The sequence below is a fragment of the Oncorhynchus mykiss genome, chromosome 2 (assembly GCF_057628025.1).
Source record: "Oncorhynchus mykiss isolate SJ-2025 chromosome 2, ASM5762802v1, whole genome shotgun sequence".
Classification (NCBI taxonomy): Eukaryota; Metazoa; Chordata; class Actinopteri; order Salmoniformes; family Salmonidae; genus Oncorhynchus; species Oncorhynchus mykiss.
In genome coordinates, this window is record NC_143023.1 from 13,512,575 (window position 1) to 13,528,422 (window position 15,848).

Genomic DNA, 15,848 nt, shown 5'->3' on the forward strand with positions numbered 1-15,848 from the left:
GCGATTTAATACATTTTAGAATAAGGATTAATTTAAGAAAAAGTAAACGGGTCTGAATACTTCCCGAATGCACTGTACATTGTGTCCAACAGGTGTTATTAAAATGTAATTCACATGCTATTCTTATTTACACCCAATGTCATCAAGGAAAACCTATGAAACACAACACAGCATTGAGAATGTTACAATTTTCTTAGACTGGATAGAATGGGCCTATAGCCAGTAAATGAACCAACTACAACTAGGCCCCTGCCATGCAGGACTGTAGTGGAAATAGGAGATTGAACAATCTCCATAAATGGGTCGTGTAGATGGCGCTATAGGACTTGAATTAGCCTATTCCTGAGAGAGGGGCAGGGCATTATTACATCGAGTTTGATGAATAGCAACAAAATAGGCCAATTTGTTCATCTGACCCAAGTAGGCTATTACAGCTAAAAAGTCGCCTATGCTTTTCTTAATAAGTCATCCTTATTAAATGTGTAAACCATTTCAAAGCCACCAGTGTATTACGAATGACGTTACTGCAGTGTTGTAATTTTCTTCCGGGTTGGGCTGGAGAGGGAGGATGCTTTCATATCGGGATCACAGTCATTGGGTGCGATGCTGCCTCTGGGTGCTCTGCAACCTACAGCCGCCCGACCGACTGCCGCAGGGGCTTTCTGAACCCGAGCCGAGTGCTGCCTACACACACAAGCTACCAGCTCTCATACTCGGCAAAATTGCTCTGCTATCACGTACTGACCTAATAGTATACGATGTTTTCAATGGACGCCGTTTCGCACGACATTTTTTAAGTCGTAGTTTTCGAACATGGAAATGACCTCTTCTTCTCGGATTATTTTTGGGGTACAACTGTGATCTCTTCATCACACATCGACTGGAGCAGAGTCAGACACTCCATTTGCTAGCGCATGCGAACATCTCGTCTTTGGCAGTTAGCTTGGTAACGTTAGTCGACGTGTCTAGCTTTCTGGATGTTTAGTGTCCATAATACTGGATTTAGTTTTCAGTTGCCCTTGGCATCGAGCTAGTTTTAGATTGGGTATTGTTTTAAACACCATTATCTAGCTAAAGCTGGCTAGCTGCGTGTTATAACAAGCAAGGGAGATTTTGTTCGTCAAAGCACATCTGACTGGTTCGAGATCAGCAGGGGGTTCGTTGGGATACGGAATGCGACTCGCTAAATAACCAAGCCTCGGCTACACAGGAGAAACCACATACATTTCTCCGTTTTCATTCAAAAGGTACGTATTTAAATGTTAGCAAATAATACCCGACATGTATTGCTGGAAAAGTGGTGTTGAATTGTGTTGTTTATGCTAAACCAGTCGGTAATTGAGCTAGCTAATCCATAACCAGCTAGCTGGCAAGCAAGCACTGCCGTTGTCGATGATTGACAGCGTCTGGCCAGGTAACGGTAACTAACGGTCACATGGTCGGCTGGAGGAAGGCTGGAGATGTTGTGTTGGACATCTGTAGACCACGACAGGAAATATATGCCTGTACATGAAAAGCTGCTGTGTAATTTCAATATTCATGCTGTCATCAATTATTCTACTGAAATATGTATTTTACTGTAGCAAGTAAAACATCTAGTCTTTGCTTAAACTGTCCCCAAAATGTTTGTTTTCTGTGAGCATTTGGATGGAATGGTCTAACTACTCACAAATGCCCTTGTTATGATGATATATTGCTCTCAATAATGACTTATCACAAAATAGCATTGACCTGAAAGTAAGCCAAGGTTTAGGCCTAGTCACTAACATTTCATATAGCCTATTGTTAGTTGCTCCCCGTGTCTGTATTAATGTCAGTAGGCCTACTTAAAATGGTTTGGGTAGCTATCACAGAAATGCAATAAGTAACAGCCCCTATTCCAACCAACTCTAGTATAATGCAATCATCAAAAGTACTAGTGTAACAAATGAACATCTTTACAATAGTAATTACAGCGTTACAACACATGTATAAGAGCAACTAAATATGACTGTATGACTTCTTACCACCAGTTGTGAACTCTGAGTCAGTTGGAGTCGGTCCAGAATGAGGCCTATAGCCATGCATGCCTCTCCCAGCTCCAGCTCGTGCTCTACAATAGGCCTGAAGTTGATTACATTTCATGTAACCTAATCCGGATGGGACCTTTTATAGAGGCGCGTTAATGTATGTGGATTCCGGGCCAGAGCAGGTCTATGTGTGTGTGTGTTTCTGTGTGTGAAAGAGAGTGTTTGTCTTTGTATGTGAGCAGAGCGAGCCAGTGAGCGTGCACTCACAGTGCTGTAATTATACATCTGATAGATAAGGAAATGGATTCACAATCAATCCTGTAACTCTCTGGCTGCAGATGAAGATGTAGGGGAATGAAATGAGTCTGTCATGTTTCTCCAGGGGCAGGAAGAGATGGGCATCCATTATTTATACTCTGTGCCTGTGGATGAGGCCCAGGCTCTGTGGCTCTGGCTTGCACAATAGGAGAACATGTGCAGAACAGAGCAGCGCTGGAGGGAAACTATCTGGCCTTATCTGTTAGCATGGGCCCCCCGCTACCCAGAGCACAATGTGGCCAGAGGGCATGGATGGCTGTGTACACTGAAACACAACACTGTGTTATTGCTTACAGCAGCAGAGAGCTGAGCTTGGAGTGACGACTGCAGCTGAACCGCAAAGAGGGAGAGAGAATACAGTTGTCCTTTAGCAACAGTTTAAATGTAATGACAGTTGCACAAGCTCTCTCTTTCTCTCTCTCTCTCTCTCTCTCTCTCTCTCTCTATCCCTCCCTCCCTCACACACACACACACACACACACACACACACACACACACACACACCCTTTCTCAAACCATGTGTGACTTCAGGCATTTGATGTTCAAAGCCCCTCTAAGTCCTCGGTCTGGCGATGTTGTGCCATGTTTTGAATCCCCCCTCAAGTGAGACTGAAAGTTATTGTGTCATGTTTACTACCCTTCTACAGTGGAAATGCTGTGGGTTAGCCAATAGCCAAGCCCTGTTTTAAGGCATTACTGTCCAGCATTCACAGGAAATGAATCATGTTCCTCAATTCAAGGTCGTGGCGTCTGCATGATGTGTTTCCTGTCCTGCTGCGTGTTCAGGTCCAGACCACAGCAGATGTGCTCCCCTATTTGGTGTGTGTGTGTTTCTGAGTCTGTCTGTGTGTTTCTCTAAGAGAGTGGATTTAGTGAGTGTGTGTAGTTTGGAGTTGCTCTGGTGGAACAATAGCTCTATTCTGCGCTGTCTCTCTGGAGGAAGGCAGCGTTGGTTCTCCCTGAGCTGTGCCAGTGAGGCAGGCTCAGACTCAAACTGGGTGACTGGGGTTGGGTAGGATTGGGTTTCCCCAGCCACCTGGAGCTCCCAGCACAAGAATGCCATTGTTCCCTCTGGTCCGTGGCCGGAACACAGAACCCTGCAGACTGGGGATGAGGAGTCACCCTGTATCACCTGATATCTAAACCCTGTATCATTATAACTGACCCACAGAGATCTATATCACTGCAGCCTGTAGATTTTAGTCATTTAGCATACGCTCTTATCCGGAGAGACTTAGAGGAGCAATTAGGGTTAATTGCCTTGCTCAATGGCATCTCGGCAGATTTCACCTAGTCGGCTCAAGGATTCGAACCAGCGACTTTTCAGTTAATGTCCCGCTAGGTTACCTACCAGAATCCCATATTAATAACTCAGACTGACCTTCATCACTGGCCCATGTAGCCTAGGCCTAGTTTATCTCCCTGTGTCGAAGGCTGGGACAGGGGAACAACACTAGGAGTGGGATTAAGTTGGATATTGACGCTGATCCAAGGTCGTGTTGTCTTTTCACATAATGGGTAAAGTTAGGATTTGGGGAAGGCAAGCTGATCCTAGATCTGTGCCTAAGAACAACTTCTGTCCAGAACGGGATGAATTGGATGGTTATCTATTTTATAGTTAGAAAGAAGGAAGGAAGGAAGGAAGGAAGAAGGATGTACTGTTGTATTTCCTGTTGATCCCCAGTATTGATCGATGCAACTGACACGACAATGAGATTATCTCAGATGATCGGTTTTAGATTGTTGAGGCTTTTGACTCTCAAAATTACCATTGTTCATAGAGAAACAATGAAATTTGATCTTCTGTTAAATCACATCGAAAAACCTTTTTTTAGGTCTGGAAGAAAACGAACACATTTTTATTTTAGAGTGTAATTCCCCTTTAATTGGCATCTATCAAGTGAGGAATGTGCTGAGGAATGTGCTGTCTAATGTGCCAGTCTAGCCATGGTTCTGTAAGCTACTGCTGCTGCTCTTTTCATGGTTTGAAGTTTGAAAAGAACAAATAAAAATAGAAATGATATACTTACTCATGATATACTTCTGCCAGGTAAGCCTACTTTGCAGGTAATATTATATCTAGAACGTTTTGGGGAAAGTATTTCAGTCAACCCACAAGATGGTTTTCACATCCACTGGCTACACACAGAGTGATAGACAAACGCCTGCACCACACAGACAGACAGGGGAAATATTGCTGGAAATAAATAGGCAGATATTGTGTTAGGTTTGGCTTTTTAAGCCAATAGTGTCTAACCAGGGGTGGGATGATGTCAATGTTGTGTTGATTAGATAGTAGCTGACTGCTTGCTGTGTCTAATACTTGTGAGATTTGTTAATGACTGTTTGCAGTGGAACATGTGAAAATTGCATGTACTTTCAGAATTGTTTGGCAAGCTACTCATAGGTAGGCTCGCGATTGACCTGTTGGAGACTCCTGGTTTACAGAGACTCATGGTGAAATCTGACTGATGCTGATCAGAACTGTCATTGATTGTAGTGTCACGCCCTGACCTTAGAGAGACGTTTTATTTCTCTATTTGGTGAGGTCAGGATGTGATGTGGGGTGGGCAGTCTATTTTTTGTATTTCTTTGTGTTTGGCCCGAGTGTGGTTCCCAATCAGAGGCAGCTGTCTATCGTTGTCTCTGATTGGGAATCATACTTAGGTAGCCTTTTTTCCACCTATGTTGTGGGATCTTGTTTTTGTACAGCTCTTGTAGCCTACGGAATGGTACGTTCATTTTGGTTTCACTTTGTTATTTTGTTGCTGGTTCTCATTTAAATAAATATGATGACCACAAATTACGTTGCGCCTTGGTCTCCTTCAAACAACGCACGTTACAGAAGATCCCACCACAAAAAGACCAAGCAGCATTTTCTGGAGGAGTGGACATGGGAGGAGATACTGGAAGGCCTGGGTGCAGGCTGGAGATGATCACCGTCCAAGGGAGGAGATAGAAGCAGCTAGAGCGGAACGGCGAGGATACGAGGAATTAGAGGAACGGCAACTATACAAGGGGTCACGGCACAGAAGCCCGAGAGGCAGCTCCAAAACATTTTTTTGGGGGGGCACACAGGGAGATTGGCGGAGTCAGGGTTTAGACCTGAGCCAACTCCCCGTGTTTACCGTGGGGAGCGTGTGACTGGTCGGGCGCCGTGTTATGCGGTGATGCGCACCGTGTCTCCAGTGCGTCTGCACAGCCCAGTGCGTCCTGTGCTAGCGCCCCGCATTTGCCGGGCGAAAGTAACCATCCAGCCAGGACGGGTTGTGCCGGCTCTACGCTTGAGACCTCCAGTGCGCCTCCACGGCCCAGTGTATCCGGTGCCTGCTCCACATACCAGGCTTCCAGTGCATCTCCCCAGTCCGATAAGACCTGTTCCGGTTCCACATACCAGGCCTCCAGTGTGTCTCCCCAGCCTGGTAAGCCCTGTGGCAGCTCCACGCACCAGGCTTCCAGTACGTCTCCTCAGTCCGGTGAGACCTGTCCCGGCTCCAGGAAGGAAGCCTCCAGTGATGATCCATGGCCCGGAGCCTGCAATGAGGATCCATGGCACGGAGCCTCCAGCGTTGATCCGCTGTCCGGAGCCTCCGGCGACGGTCCCCAGTCCGGGACCTGCGACTAGGGTCCCCAGTCCGGGGCCTGCGGCGAGGGTCCCCGCACCAGAGGCTCTACCAAAGTGGGGGGAGCCAGATGTGGAGCGGGGTCTACGCCCCGAACCGGAGCCGCCGCCAAGGGTAGATACCCACCCGAACCCTCCTCTATAGGTTCAGGTTTGCGGCCGGGAGTCCGCACCTTTGAGGGGGGGATACTGTCACGCCCTGACCTTAGAGAGACGTTTTATTTCTCTATTTGGTGAGGTCAGGGTGTGATGTGGGGTGGGCAGTCTATGTTATGTATTTCTTTGTGTTTGGCCCGAGTGTGGTTCCCAATCAGAGGCAGCTGTCTATCGTTGTCTCTGATTGGGAATCATACTTAGGTAGCCTTTTTTCCACCTATGTTGTGGGATCTTGTTTTTGTACAGCTCTTGTAGCCTACGGAATGGTACGTTCATTTTGGTTTCACTTTGTTATTTTGTTGCTGGTTCTCATTTAAATAAATATGATGACCACAAATTACACTTTGGTCTCCTTCAAACAACGCACGTTACATGTAGACACACACACACACACACAGCCCTGTTTTACAAGATATTCATATTGAAAGAACAGTTTTGACACAAGGAGGGTTTTTCTTGACTTTGAGGCTAGTCAGGCAAACATCAGCAAATAGCTTAACGATTCTCTATTTGATCAGTCAGTTTATAGCTAATGTACTGTAAAAACACTCAAATCAAACTGGGTTTTGGATTTCAACATTGACTGACCTTCGGAACAGGAAGATGTCATAAATGAAACATACTCTGATTTTATTTTTATCTTCAAAAGGTTCTGAATTTTAGAAGGGCCTTATTTATGAAGATTGTGTCTAGCATCTTTCAGAGACGTCTGTAGCATCTAGGCTACCACAGGCTCTCCATAATCCTAGTGCAGTGTTGATCAGATACATTCACTCTACCAGTCTGCTTCATCATGTTCTTCTCTCTGATCTGATGGTCTGATATAAACTGATATACTGCACACTCCTTACCTGGGAGTTTTTTTCCCGGATGTTTGTCATAGTTAGATCAGATAGCAGAGGCACTGATTGTAAACTCAGAGTGACCATGGAGAGAGAAGGAGCGAGATACAGTGAGGCAGAGGGGTGGCGTGAGAGAGAGAGCACCATGTTACTGTTTTTGCCTCTCAGGCTTTGTGTGTGTGTGTGTGTGTGTGTTGTGTGTGTCCTCTCGCTGCTCATAGGGTCATATCAGGGATAGAATTGCACGCAGAAGTGGGACAGGTCAGCCTGTGCCACTGGGGAGCCTTGCCAGCTCCACACACACACTGAGTGTACAAAACATTAGGAACTCTTTCCTTGCTCTTTCCATGACAGACTGACCAGGTGATTCCAGGTGAAACCTATGATCCCTTATTGATGTAATTTGTAAGTCCACTTCAATCGGTGTAGATGAAGATGTTGAGACAGGTTAAAGAATGATGTTTAAGACTGGAGACATACAGTAGAATGTGTATGTGGCCTTTCAGAGGGTGAGTGGGCAAGACAAAAGATTTAAGTGCCTTTGAACTAGAACTGCAACGCTGCTGGGTTTTTCACACTCAACAGTTTCCTGTGTGTATCAAGAATGGTCCAGCATCCAAAGAACATCCAGCCAACTTGACACAACTGTGGGAAGCATTGGAGTCAACATGGGCCAGCATCCCTGTGGAACTCTTTCAACACCTTGTAGACCCCACCCCAACGAATTGAGGCTTTTCTGAGGGTGAAGGGGGTGCAGCTCAATGTTTGGAAGGTGTTCCTTATTCTTTGTACACTCAGTGTAGGTATATATATATATATATATATATACACACAGTGGGGAGAACAAGTATTTGATACACTGCCGATTTTGCAGGTTTTTCTACTTACAAAGCATGTAGAGGTCTGTAATTTTTATCATAGGTACACTTCAACTGTGAGAGACGGAATCTAAAACAAAAATCCAGAAAATCACATTGTATGATTTTTAAGTAAGGAATTTGCATTTTATTGCATGACATAGGTATTTGATACATCAGAAAAGCAGAACTTAATATTTGATACAGAATCCTTTGTTTGCAATTACAGAGAATATACGTTTCCTGTAGTTCTTGACCAGGTTGCACACACTGCAGCAGCGATTTTGGCCCACTCCTCCATACAGACCCATATCCTTCAGGTTTTGGGGCTGTTGCTGGGCAATACGGACTTTCAGCTCCCTCCAAAGATTTTCTATTGGGTTCAGGTCTGGATACTGGCTAGGCCACTCCAGGACCTTGAGATGCTTCTTACGGAGCCACTCCTTAGTTGCCCTGGCCGTGTGTTTCGGGTCGTTGTCATGCTGGAAGACCCAGCCACGACCCATCTTCAATGCTCTTACTGAAGGAAGGATGTTGTTGGCCAAGATCTCGCGATACATGGCCCCATCCATCCTCCCCTCAATACGGTGCAGTCGTCCTGTCCACTTTGCAGAAAAGCATCCCCAAAGAATGATGTTTCCACCTCCATGCTTCAAGGTTGGGATGGTGTTCTTGGGGTTGTACTCATCCTTCTTCTTCCTCAACACGGCGAGTGGAGTTTAGACCAAAAAGCTCTATTTTTGTCTCATCAGACCACATGACCGTCTCCCATTCCTCCTCTGGATCATCCAGATGATCATTGGCAAACTTCAGATGGGCCTGGACATGCGCTGGCTTGAGCAGGGGGACCTTGCGTGCGCTGCAGGATTTTAATCCATGACGGCGTAGTGTGTTACTAAGGGTTTTCTTTGAGACTGTGGTCCCAGCTCTCGTCAGGTCATTGACCAGGTCCTGCCGTGTAGTTCTGGGCTGATCCCTCACCTTCCTCATGATCATTGATGCCTCACGATGTGAGATCTTGCATGGAGCCCCAGACCGAGGGTGATTGACCGTCATCTTGAACTTCTTCCATTTTCTAATAATTGCGTCAACAGTTGTTGCCTTCTCACCAAGCTGCTTGCCTACTGTCCTGTAGCCCATCCCAGCCTTGTGCAGGTCTACAATTGTATCCCTAATGTCCTTACACAGCTCTCTGGTCTTGGCCTTTGTGGAGAGGTTGGAGTCTGTTTGATTAAGTGTGTGGACAGGTGTCTTTTATACAGGTAACGAGTTCAAACAGGTGCAGTTAATACAGGTAATGAGTGGAGAACAGGAGGGCTTCTTAAAGAAAAACTAACAGGTCTGTGAGAGCCGGAATTCTTACTGGTTGGTAGGTTATCAAATACTTATGTCATGCAATAAAATGCAAATGAATTACTTAAAAATCATACAATGTGATTTTCTGGATTTTTGTTTTAGATTCCGTCTCTCACAGTTGAAGTGTACCTATGATAAGAATGACAGTCCTCTACATGCTTTGTAAGTAGGAAAACCTGCAAAATTGGCAGTGTATCAAATACTTGTTCTCCCCACTGTAATATATATATATAACCACACACACTCTCTCTCTCCTCACACACACACACACACACACACACACAGGCAGGAATCACCTATCGCACACTCAACACATACGTTCTGGCTGGGTAGTGTGTCTCTGCTGTGTGAGGTTGATAATTCGCCAAGGCTAACTAACACCATGTGGGAGGGTGTGATGCCACCAAGGAATCACTGTGAGATGACTGTGTGTCTCACCATTTAAGACAGGAGAACCATAAACGTCAGGTTTTACAAACCTTTTTTTACAGCCCTGATTGGTCATCTGTAGCTCAGTAGGTAGAGCATGGTGCTTGCAATGCCAGGATAGTGAATTCCATGTATGCACACATTACTTTAAATTGCTTCATATTGAAGCATTTGGTAAATGTAACTTTTTTTATTTTGTGTATGTCAGTGTCCGCCCGCCTGAGCCCCACCCAGGGGCACCAAGATGCTGTATTGAACCAAGAGCTCGCAATGCAATATAACTATGCAATAGTTTTCTATAGTCAAGAGTTCACATGATGTTAGTCATGTTTTCCATTCTAGTAAAGCCTCTCAGTTACTTCCTCTCTTATATGCTGTAATAGAACGCAGGAACCACTCAGAGCTCCCAAGGGAGTGTAGAAGTCAGGAACCACTCAGAGCTCTAAAGGAAGTGTAGAAGTCAGGAACCACTCAGAGCTCTCTAAGGAGAGTAGAAGTCAGGAACCACTCAGAGCTCTAAAGGGAGTGTAGAAGTCAGGAACCACTCAGAGCTCTAAAGGGAGTGTAGAAGTCAGGAACCACTCAGAGCTCTAAAGGAAGTATGGAAGTCAGGAACCACTCAGAGCTCTAAAGGAAGTGTAGAAGTCAGGAACCACTCAGAGCTCTCTAAGGAGTGTAGAAGTCAGGAACCACTCAGAGCTCTAAAGGAAGTATGGAAGTCAGGAACCACTCAGAGCTCTAAAGGAAGTATGGAAGTCAGAAACCACTCAGAGCTCTAAAGGGAGTGTAAAGCCCCGTGATGTTTATGGTGCTCCTCTCTTAAATGGTGGAATATAATGTTTATGATGGAGAGACTCAGGACATAATGGTAGACTAGTGGTTCATGTTTAGGGTGAGGTCAGACAGAAGATGACAGTGTGTACTATGTACCAGTCAGATGGACAGTGTTTCTAGTCTAATGTTTCTCTCTGGGTTTCCCAGAGCCTCAAGACAAGCTGTTCCCCCTTTTATCCAAAATGACTGATTCAGTTCTTCATCCAGTTTTTCTGCAGTTTGTTTTTCAGCTGTTTGTGTTGTTCTGCAGATTAGTATTCAGATGATGTTGTGCCAGATATCCTCCGGTCCTCTCTGCCTCCTAATAGACATAGAGGCAGAGCCTCCAGTGTCCTCAACAGTGAGGACACTGGGCCTAGTTTCGCCCCCCTCCCCTCCTGACAATGTGTGCTGGGGTCGTGTGAATGTGTACGTGTGTATGTGTGGTTGTGTACGTGTGTCAGGGTTTCTGTTAACTGGCTTTTGTCCAGGAAAAAAATAGAAAAGTTGATTAAATAAAGTTGCCGCAGGCAAGAATAATAATATAATTTTTAAAAAACATTGCGAAATAATGCTTTTTAGCCGATTCATTGATGGGAAATAGTGTAATTATTCCATCCTCAAGGCAATCAAACAAGCGAACTGCTGGTACAGGGACATGGTGGAGTCGCAATTCAACCGCTCAGACACGAGACGTATGTGGCAGGGTCTACAGGAAATCACGGGCTACAAAACAAAAACAGCCACGTCACGGATACCGACGTCATGCTTCCAGACAAACTAAACACCTTCTTTGCCCACTTTGAGGATAATACAGTGCCACCGTCTCGGCCCGCTAACAAAGTCTGCGCCCTCAAAAACATATATTTATCTTGTTTCAGTCTTGGGGAGCGAGCTATATCTGTTCCTGTTGATCAGGCAACAGCTGGAGTTTTCACAAGAGGCTGTGTTTACATCGAAGATAGAAGCAGGCCATTGGCTGCCTTCATCACGAGGAGTGTTTATGGGAGTTCTGATTGATTCCAAGTTTAACAGTTGGGCAAATTTGTGTTGAAATATTTTTTATGAGAAAATGTGCAGGAATTGAAGGTGCCAACAAATGTTATAGTCATCATAAAATAGTTTTACAGTCGTATATAAAAAATCATCTCCTCCCTCGACGGGGCTTCGGCCCACCACCCTATGTGTGCCTCTCCTTCAGCATCTGTTTTAGTAGGAGATACGACCCCCACAGGAAAGGCCTGGTTTCCATGGTGTCCCCCCCCTCAGAGGAAATGTAATGTGTCCAAATTCTGCTGACTCATTGAGTCAATCACTCACACACACACACACACACACACACACGTCTCCAATCACAAGAGTCTTCAGTCTGTCTGTCTGTCTGTGAATGATTGAGTATGTCTCTGTGTGTCTGTCTGCTTTGTGAGTGAGTGTGTTTCATTGTCATGTGTGCTGTGCGTATGGTGTGTGTGTGTGTTGGCTGAGTGCCCCAGTCAGAGCAGAGCTGGTTAAGTCAGGAAGGCCTGGAGTAGACAGGATTTAGAGAGATAACTGGGAGCAGAGCAGTACTACTCCACTCACCCTACAGACCAACAGAGGATAGCTTTCTATTGGACTGGCCTATTGTGGCCTAGCTTTCCCTTTCACAGTGGCTCACATCTTTTTCACATGTCTGTTATTTCACCCAGCCCACTGTTGTGTGAGGGGATGAGAGATGGGGAGACCGAGAGAGTAGAGAGACCCCTTCCCCTCTCTCTTTCACTCTTTCCTTCTCTCTCTCTCTCCTTCTGATAAGCATATCTACCCTCAGCCGCTGGGCTAGAGAACAACAGGCCCATTGTGTGTGTGTGTGTGTGTGTGTGTGTGTGTGTGTGTGTGTGTGTGTGTGTGTGTGATCAGTGGCAACCTGTGGGTCAGCAGCCACAGATCAGAATGACTTTTCTGGATGTCTCAATTCTGCTCCCACTAGTGTTGGGAGGAGTTAGAACAGACCTCTAGTGTTGGGAGGAGTTAGAACGGACCACTAGTGTTGGGAGGAGTTAGAACGGACCTCTAGTGTTGGGAGGAGTTAGAACAGACCTCTAGTGTTGGGAGGAGTTAGAACGGACCTCTAGTGTTGGGAGGAGTTAGAACAGACCTCTAGTGTTGGGAGGAGTTAGAACAGACCTCTTGTGTTGGGAGGAGTTAGAACAGACCTCTAGTGTTGGGAGGAGTTAGAACGGACCACTAGTGTTGGGAGGAGTTAGAACGGACCTCTAGTGTTGGGAGGAGTTAGAACAGACCTCTAGTGTTGGGAGGAGTTAGAACAGACCTCTAGTGTTGGGAGGAGTTAGAACGGAAAACTAGTGTTGGGAGGAGTTAGAACGGACCTCTAGTGTTGGGAGGAGTTAGAACAGACCTCTAGTGTTGGGAGGAGTTAGAACGGACCTCTAGTGTTGGGAGGAGTTAGAACAGACCTCTAGTGTTGGAAGGAGTTAGAACAGATCTCTAGTGTTGGAAGGAGTTAGAACAGATCTCTAGTGTTGGGAGGAGTTAGAACAGACCTCTAGTGTTGAGAGGAGTTAGAACAGACCTCTAGTGTTGGAAGGAGTTAGAACAGACCTCTAGTGTTGGGAGGAGTTAGAACAGACCTCTAGTGTTGGGAGGAGTTAGAACAGACCTCTAGTGTTGGGAGGAGTTAGAACGGACCTCTAGTGTTGGGAGGAGTTAGAACGGACCTCTAGTGTTGGGAGGAGTTAGAACGGACCTCTAGTGTTGGGAGGAGTTAGAACGGACCTCTAGTGTTGGGAGGAGTTAGAACGGACCTCTAGTGTTGGGAGGAGTTAGAACAGACCTCTTGGCCTACACTGTCGAATACCAATATCACACTTCTACAATTACAATACCAAGACTGTGTGTGTGTGTGTTAAGCTTTGTGCACTGTGTGAAGAAGTGCTAAATGTAATATTGATATAGTTCTCATTTGCATTGCTACTGGTGCTGGCCCAGGTTAGGTTTGTGTGTGTGTGTGTGTGTGTGTGTGTGTGTGTGTGTGTGTGTGTGTGTGTGTGTGTGTGCATGTGATTGTGCGTGACTGTGTGTGACTGTGTGTCTGTGCCTAGTCAATGATAGTTACATTTTACAGCAACCAACAGTCTATTGAGTGGCTCATTTATTACTCCTACTATATCGGTGTAGCGTCTGTAGTGAGAGAGGATGGAGGGCTGGGGGGTTGCAGACAGACAGACAGACAAAGCAGTTGTGCGTTTCTGTGTGTGTTTGTGTAAAACCATATCCCAGGGTGTATCAACCTGTCCCATGGCTTCTGGCCTTTTACTGGAAGAGGAAGCGAGTGTGGTCATGTGACCAAAAATATTCAACATTTTCCCGCGTGAGTCATTTGGCTGGGAATGCCAACCCAGCTGGGATTGAGAACGTTGGGAATGTCATGCTGGCATCAGAAACATGAGGAAAATTAGAAATGTTCGGAAGAAGAGAATAGGAAAGGAGATCAGAGGGGATATGAAGAGAGGGGATGAGAGGAGAAGAGAATAGGAAAGGAGATCAGAGGGGATATGAAGAGAGGGGATGAGAGGAGAAGAATCCCAGAGCCGACTAGGGGAAAGATCTGTCGATGTGCCCTTGTGCAAGGCACTTAACCCTAATTGCTGCGAAGTCGCTCTGGATAAGAGTGTCTGCTAAATGAAAAATGAGAAGAGGGGATGAGAGAGGGGGTGAAGGGGAGAGGGGATGAGAGGAGAGAATAAGATGATAGGAGGAGAGGGGATAAGAGGAAAGGAGATAAGGGGGAGAATGAGTTGGAGGGGAGAGAGCGAGAGGGATTAATACATCTGGACTGTTACTACAGGATATAACCTACTGTAGCTAGAGGACAAGAGATCTGGACTGTGACTACAGGATATAACCTACTGTAGCTAGAGGACAAGAGATCTGGACTGTGACTACAGGATATAACCTACTGTAGCTAGAGGACAAGAGATCTGGACTGTGACTGCAGGATATAACCTACTGTAGCTAGAGGACAAGAGATCTGGACTGTGACTACAGGATATAACCTACTGTAGCTAGAGGACAAGAGATCTGGACTGTGGCTACAGGATATAACCTACTGTAGCTAGATTACAAGAGATCTGGACTGTCACTAGCTACAGTTGGTTATATCCTGTAGAGGACAAGATATCTGGACGGTGTTGGTTTGTGTAGGTGGACTGGTGTACATGTAGGCCCAGGTCTGTCAATGTGGTTTCAGTGTCTATGTTGTTCCTTTTCCTCTGCTCAGCAGTCACCACTCTCTGTAAACAGGAAGCAGCTCAAACAGCTCCTCAACCCTCAAACAGCTCCCCAAACAGCTCCTCAATCCTCAAACAGCTCCTCAAACAGCTCCTCAACCCTCAAACAGCTCCTCCATCCTCAAACAGCTCCTCAAACAGCTCCTCAATCCTCAAACAGCTCCTTCGTTGCTGCTGGAGTGAAACATGCTTTTATAAGCTCAATCATTGCACAACAATTCAAAATGCAATCGCGTGTTAAAAACTGTTTTTATGGCCATAATTAAAAAGAGCTACTATTTTTATTTTTTTTACTGGTAATTAAAGCGTGCTTCCCATTCGCTAATCAAGTGCATAGACAACGGTAACCAGGCTTCAGCACTGGTTCACACACCACTTTGCAATGAGCTGGAGGCAGTATGCATTTTGAAAACATATAGCCTACTTAATTGTTTGAAACCTGAATGTTTACATCATATTATGAGGCTTGCTTCAAAGTAGTCTAGCCAAAAAAGTATTTCACATGCCCTTGAAACCAGTAGCCTTTTTCTATTTATTGGTTTTCAAATCAACTTTCTTTCATTGTCCAGTAGCCAATCTTCAACTCTATTCATATTAGCAACCCTATTCATATTAGCAACCCTATTCATATTAGCAACCCTATTCATATTAGCAACCCTATTCATATTAGCAACCCTATTCATATTAGCAACCCTATTCATATTAGCAACCCTATTCATATTAGCAACCCTATTCATATTAGCAACCCTATTCATATTAGCAACCCTATTCATATTAGCAACCCTATTCATATTAGCAACCCTATTCATATTAGCAACCCTATACATATTAGCAACCCTATTCATATTAGCAACCCTATTCATATTAGCAACCCTATTCATATTAGCAACCCTATTCATATTAGCAACCCTATTCATATTAGCAACCCTATACATATTAGCAACCCTATTCATATTAGCAACCCTATTCATATTAGCAACCCTATTCATATTAGCAACCCTATTCATATTAGCAACCCTATTCATATTAGCAACCCTATTCATATTAGCAACCCATGTAGTTGTTGCATCTTTAGAGCTCCTGTCTTTCTACATTTCATGTGACAGATATTTTCATCTCTGTCACATCAAACCTCTCGTATATATGCGTTGCACTGT

General features: G+C 45.1%; 1 protein-coding gene across 4 annotated transcripts in view; it reads left to right on the plus strand.

The window, feature by feature from the left end:
* Positions 1-566: 566 nt before the first annotated feature.
* The window catches only part of galnt1 (UDP-N-acetyl-alpha-D-galactosamine:polypeptide N-acetylgalactosaminyltransferase 1), a 63,457-nt gene continuing 48,175 nt past the window's right edge, over positions 567-15,848 (plus strand). For 2 of the 4 annotated variants that reach the window (XR_016484335.1, XM_090189266.1), the window contains exon 1: positions 577-1,247. The gene's annotated coding sequence lies outside the window, so the exon portion shown is untranslated. Of the gene's footprint in view, positions 1,248-15,848 lie in introns of all 4 variants that reach the window. The other 2 variants (XM_090189270.1, XM_090189279.1) reach the window with 2 other exon arrangements.